The sequence below is a fragment of the Echiichthys vipera genome (assembly GCF_963691815.1).
Source record: "Echiichthys vipera genome assembly, chromosome: 19".
NCBI classification, from domain to species: Eukaryota; Metazoa; Chordata; class Actinopteri; order Perciformes; family Trachinidae; genus Echiichthys; species Echiichthys vipera.
This window is the reverse complement of record NC_139844.1, coordinates 2,999,487-3,005,530: the sequence shown is the minus strand read 5'-3', so window position 1 is coordinate 3,005,530 and position 6,044 is coordinate 2,999,487. Positions and strand designations below refer to the sequence as shown.

The 6,044-nt window shown below is 41.1% G+C and overlaps 1 long non-coding RNA gene across 1 annotated transcript; it reads left to right on the top strand.

The window, feature by feature from the left end:
* Positions 1 to 1,719: 1,719 nt before the first annotated feature.
* Positions 1,720 to 3,410, top strand: LOC310962296. Its single transcript, XR_014593655.1, has 2 exons — positions 1,720 to 1,976; positions 2,998 to 3,410. It is a non-coding gene; the product is annotated as an uncharacterized lncRNA (long non-coding RNA).
* The last annotated feature ends 2,634 nt before the right edge of the window (positions 3,411 to 6,044 follow it).

The following is a 6,044-nucleotide window of genomic DNA, read 5'->3' as shown; positions in this document are numbered from 1 at the left end:
AGGGGTGCGCTTTGTCACCAATCCTGTTCGGGATTTTCATGGACAGGATATCAAGGCGTAGTCGTGGTGGGGAGGGGTTGCAGTTCGGTGGGCTGAGGATCTCGTCTCTGCTTTTTGCAGATGATGTGGTCCTGATGGCATCATCGGTCAGTGACCTTCAGCACTCACTGGATCGGTTCGCAGCCGAGTGTGAAGCGGCTGGGATGAGGATCAGCACCTCTAAATCTGAGGCCATGGCTCTCAGCAGGAAGCCGGTGGATTGCTTACTCCAGGAAGGGAATGAGTCCTTACCCCAAGTGAAGGAGTTCAAGTACCTCGGGATCATGTTCACGAGTGAGGGGACGATGGAGCGTGAGTTTGGCCGGAGAATCGGAACAGCGGGGGCGGTGTTGCAGTCGCTCTACCGCACTGTTGTGACGAAAAGAGACCCGGAAGGCAAAGCTCTCGATCTACCGGTCAATCTTCGTTCCTACCCTCGCTTATGGTCATGAAAGCTGGGTCATGACCGAAAGAACGAGATCGCGGGTACAAGCGGCCAAAATGGGTTTTCTCAGGAGGGTGGCTGGAGTCTCCCTTAGAGATAGGGTGAGAAGTTCAGCCATCCGTGAGGAACTCGGAGTAGAGCCGCTGCTCCTTTGCGTTGAAAGGAGCCAGTTGAGGTGGTTCGGGCATCTAGTAAGGATGCCCCCTGGGCGCCTCCCTAGGGATGTGTTTCAGGCATGTCCAGCTGGGAGGAGGCCTCGGGGAAGACCCAGGACTAGGTGGAGAGATTATATCTCCACACTGGCCTGGGAACGCCTCGAGATCCCCCAGTTAGAGCTGGTTAATGTGGCCCAGGAAAGGGAAGTTTGGGGTCCCCTGCTAAAGCTGCTGCCCCCGTGACCCGACCCCGGATAAGCGGATGAAGATGAGATGAGATGACATACCTCATTGTACCAGTGGGCAATGTGAAACAGCAACTGTATTAAAACTCAATGACAGACAGTGAAGCTGGCAGGAGCCACATGCTAGCAATGGAGATACCTGTGTAGCAAGTAAAAAAAAACCCAGCGGATTCCAAGAGGAATTGTGTCACCACAACATGGTGCCAACGGTGTACACCTTTTGCTAACAATCAGTTTATATCTGGCCTATTGCTCCAATCACATCAAATGTTGTGTTTTGTTACATGCAGTGTTTCTCTTATATTTGCTAATTATCATTACAACATCCGTGTTTGTCACTTAATTCTATGGGGCCAAAAAGAACTTTTCTCATTGACATAAAAGAGACATAAATCTTTGGATGCATTTTTTGAGCCCTGTTAAGTGACTCGTGTAGATATCATAATTTTATGCATTCTGCCTGATCACATTTGAAAAGTCTAGAAGAGGCACACAGTTAAATCATTTAATTCCCATTCAAGGTAGCCGCAGTGCCTGCTCTATCGACCCAATAGCGTGGAAGTGGTGCTGCTTATCCGGGTATTTTGAGAAGCAGAAGTTGAAGTAGTAGAAGTTTTTCGGCTCATGTACGGTTGCCCTGAAGTGCAAATCACTACAGCAAATAGAAAACACAACGCCAAATAGGAAAGCACAACGCCAATCCGAAACCACAATGACAGATCGTAAAACACAACAACATTAACTTCTACCGGCAAGGGTAGGTCTCTCTAATCAGAGGATGGACCCTCCTGATTGGACAGACGGACTGTCTGTCTTTTAACAGGAAGGAGAGGTGGAAACCTGCTGCAGCTGTACATGGCCGTGTAACGTTAGGGCGCTCTCTGATTTTCCCGGTGATATGACGGGTTTCAGAGTGAGATATCGAAGCTGACACGATACACATGTGAGGCAGACAGCTGGTGCACCTCCTTTGGTGCAGCAGCAGCGTCAGCCTCCGATGCTGCTGACGCCTCCGGTGCAGCTGACGCCCCCGGTGGGAGGGATGGTCATGGCCATGAAGACTCAGCTGGACGAAAACATGAACTGTGCATCGTAAGCTTCATTTTTTTATGTTTGTCAGCGTCCACATGAACCAGCATAAGTGTTTCAGTCATAAGAACCGAAGTGTGGTTAGTACTCTTGCTGGAAAGCAGCCGAAACACACCAGCTAACAAGCTAACGCTATTGTTAGCCCGCATTCGCGGTTAGCATTGGATTTTATCAAACCTAACGTTACAAGTTAATCCAGAAAAATCTGTAACATAAGTTCGCTAATGTTAAAACCCTGAAGTGTAGTTGCAGAGCGTCAGTTTGCGATTATGTTTGCACAGCTAATGTATTTATAATTTATGGAGTAGTATTGCCTGGGCCCAGACAGCCCACAGTCAGTTAAAACGGAGCTATCAGGCAAGTAACGTTAACAGCGATGTTGGTGTGTTAACGTCAGTTTCTAAGTTTAATACATTCTAACGTTAATGTAGGGACAGACGCACCTACAGTTACAAAGCTGTTAGTGTTGTAGATTCAGAACAAAAACATGTGCATTTACTCTGCTATCTAGGATGAACTGTTTATGTTGTATAGTAAACAGATGTATCCACTCCACTGACATGATGCTGTGTAAAATAACACCACTGAGTATAATGCAGTCAGACACAACTCTACTAGTCCCTCTGACCTCAATGATAATATTATATGATAATCCTAATGACATAATGTGATGAACTCATCTCAGTAAAGCTGGACTTATAAACACCTCAAATACAATTCAACTGCAGACTCATAAAAAACAATAAAGTTAAATCATCTCTAAAACAGTTTGAACAAACACATTCTAAACGTCATGCATATAGAATTAATTGCTGGGCCCTTGTGTTTGACTACATTATTTATTTATCGTCAGTGTTTAATGCAACAGTTTTATCAGAGTGGTAGTGATCCCCTAATCTACAAAATACAAAAAAACGTGTTTTGTTCTACATACTAGATTTTATTTGTATACTATATTTTCTTTACTTCTGTGTTTCTTCACAAATGATCACATTGTGAACTGCATAATGTGCTTTTTCTCCAGGCTTCTCTTGGCAGTCCTGCTTTTAAACCATGATGGCAGCTGAGAGGTTGATGGACCAGTGATGGTGACGTCTATCAATGAGACGCTGAATTACTGAATGTGATCTAAAAGCATGTGTTTGCTTCCTGAGCCTTCACATGGGCCCTAACAGAGTAACAGAGAGGTCTACATCACATCATCATCTCATCAAAGACTGCTGTACCAGAGAGCCGTGCTGCCTGCCCTTTCCACATCCTGCCAGAACATCACCGGTGACAGCTGGACAGCCTGTCTCTCACACAACATTTGCAGTTTAACATAGGAGTGAAGGTGTGTCAGTGGGAAGGTTTACTGCTTCAGATTATTATTCGTCAAGAGAAAGTCAGATCAAAGTCTTCAAGACATATGAATAAAAAAAATGTTTTCTAAACATTGCAAGATGTTTGTTTTTACCTTTGTCACTATTCACGTTGCATATTTTACTAATTTGAGAAAAAATGTTGCATATATCTCATGAATGTCTATATATTTTGATCAATTAAAACATTTTACTAATAATAAAATAGTTAATTTAGGATTGTACAAATCTAATGAGTGCTTTCTAGTTTTAAATGGATCGATCTTTTTTTCTTTTTTTTTTTACTTTTGACCATTTGGCACATCCACATTCAGATTTTAAAAAGATCCAGTCTTGTGTTTTGAGTTTTGCTGGTGCAGTTATACACTCTTATTTTACATTTGTATTGCAGAATGTTTCTTATTGTTTTAACTGTAGTTCCTGAATATAAAAATACATTAATAGTTTGTATATTTTAAGATGTTAGTAAATAGTTTCACTTCTGTATGCAGGCCTAACATTAATGCAGTAACTGATCTTAACTGTATAAAATGTTTTTATACAGTATGACACTATGTGTATTTTTGTCGATTGTCACCTAAACGTGACATTTCGTAAACTAAAGTCCTCCTCTTTCTGGAAACTTTCCCCTGATGATGGACCTAGTGAAGGTTAAGGGCTTTCTGTGCTGGCTACAGGCCGAGCAGACGACCTGCATCTTAGATGTGTAATAATACTGCCCAGTTATATGGACACAATATCTACAGTTAATGAGAGAAACATTTCAAAGGTAGATATAGGTAATGATTATCTCATACTTAAAATATACAGAAAATAACCCTGCTTCTTCACAGTCTCATAAGGTTTTCATCACTATTTCATACAGTATGTAGAAAGCACACAATACAGCCTTCACTTTTCAAGCCCACAATACAGTATAACAAAAAAACAAAATGGTTTCCCTTCTTATTTCAAAGATGCAAATATCACATATTAATAGATCTTCATGCTGTTTCACTGTGTATTGCGCTGCCACTGTAATCTATAGTTCTTTTGAAGAAAGAGTCATTGATTGCCTGATGGGGTGTTTAATGTAAAATAAGAAATACTTTCTACTCACTGGCCCTCTTTTGTCTCTCTAGCTTTCACAATCTTGCACAAAAGCGGAACCCATAATGACATCAACACACAATATACCTTTTTTTATTTCAGAGGGATGACACTGGGATTTCCCAGCAATATGGCAGAGAAAAGTGGCTGATCATTTGACTGAACCCATGAGGAATGTCATTCAACAGGGCTTACAGTATATTGTTTTTACAATAGATGCTTTACATGCTCTCTGTACTCTGGCTGCAGTGTCTCCTACTTTTAATTGCAATCTTTTGTTAATCTCTCTAGAGGTGTTGCGCACATGAAGAAATCCATCTTTAAAACTGAATGCTCAAGCTGAGCTCAGTGTATTGAATGATTCACCGACTGAATCAGAAGTTGATTTGGTCACTGAAGGTTTCATTATCACCAAAGTCATGAAAGTATGTTGATTCCTAGTTCAAAGCTTACTGAACACCACAGAAACACTGTGATGTTTTCACTCAGTGGTCGCTGAGTTATTAACCTTAGAAACACCTTATATTAATTTAACTTGGTGCTGGAGTGAATGAACAGTTTGAGTCAATTTAGAAGCCAAGATTGACCTGAAGTCAGAAGCAGCCTCTGAACATTGCAGTGATTAAATGACCTGAGCATTTCTTAACTGCAAATCTTTGAATGGAGCTAAATTAATAATTTTAATTAGCAAAGAGATTCATTGTCACCTATTAGGGTTGTCATGATACTAGAATTTCAAAGTCGAAACCGATTCCCAGGAAAATAATCAATTCTTGATGCGATTTACAATACCACAGGGAGAAAATGACAAAAAATGAAGGCAGAATTTTCAAAATGAAGATAAGAACAATACGAACAACATCCCTAACAACACTATAAAAAGTTGCCCAACATAGTGCAAAGAAAAAAAAACACTGTGGGGTGTATATGTAACGCAGGAGTATATGATTATAACGATGTTATTTAAAATAAAGGTGTTTAGTTAAAATTAATTACATTTAATTTTCAGGCGAGAGAGCAGTCGTTAAAACCAAGAAAGCACAATATATCAGCAGGTTGTACACTGGTATTTATTCGACGAATAAAATCAGATTGAAATCACAGGTCAAGGTCCATAAAATCATGTTTCACTCTGCCCGTCTCTTCATGGAGCCTGCCGTCAATTAGCCACCTGGCTACTCCGTCTACTGCGTGCTCTGGCGTAGGTCTTCCAATCGGTGTCCTCCCTCGTGTAGAATCGCTGCTTCCTGCCCCTTCCTGCCCCTTCACCTGCTTTGTCCCCCTTTCCTTCGCCTGCTCTGTGTCTTCTTAAAGTCCTCCCAATCTCTCCCAGGTGCAGTGATGCATTTGGGAGTGTCACCACTAGAGTAAGGTTGTTACAAAATAAAAGCACACACACTCCCAGTGTACACAACATGCAATAACACACAAAAAAATACACACTAAAAGCAGACATTCAACTTAAAACACTGGGAGTTTAAAATACACACAATAAAAACCACTACCTTACACATGACATGACATATATAAATATGACAAATGTTTGTTTCTTGTGTTGTTAAGCTCAGGGATTTGTGTCATTAAAGACATTAAATGACTCCATAAACCTTGGATTCAGTTG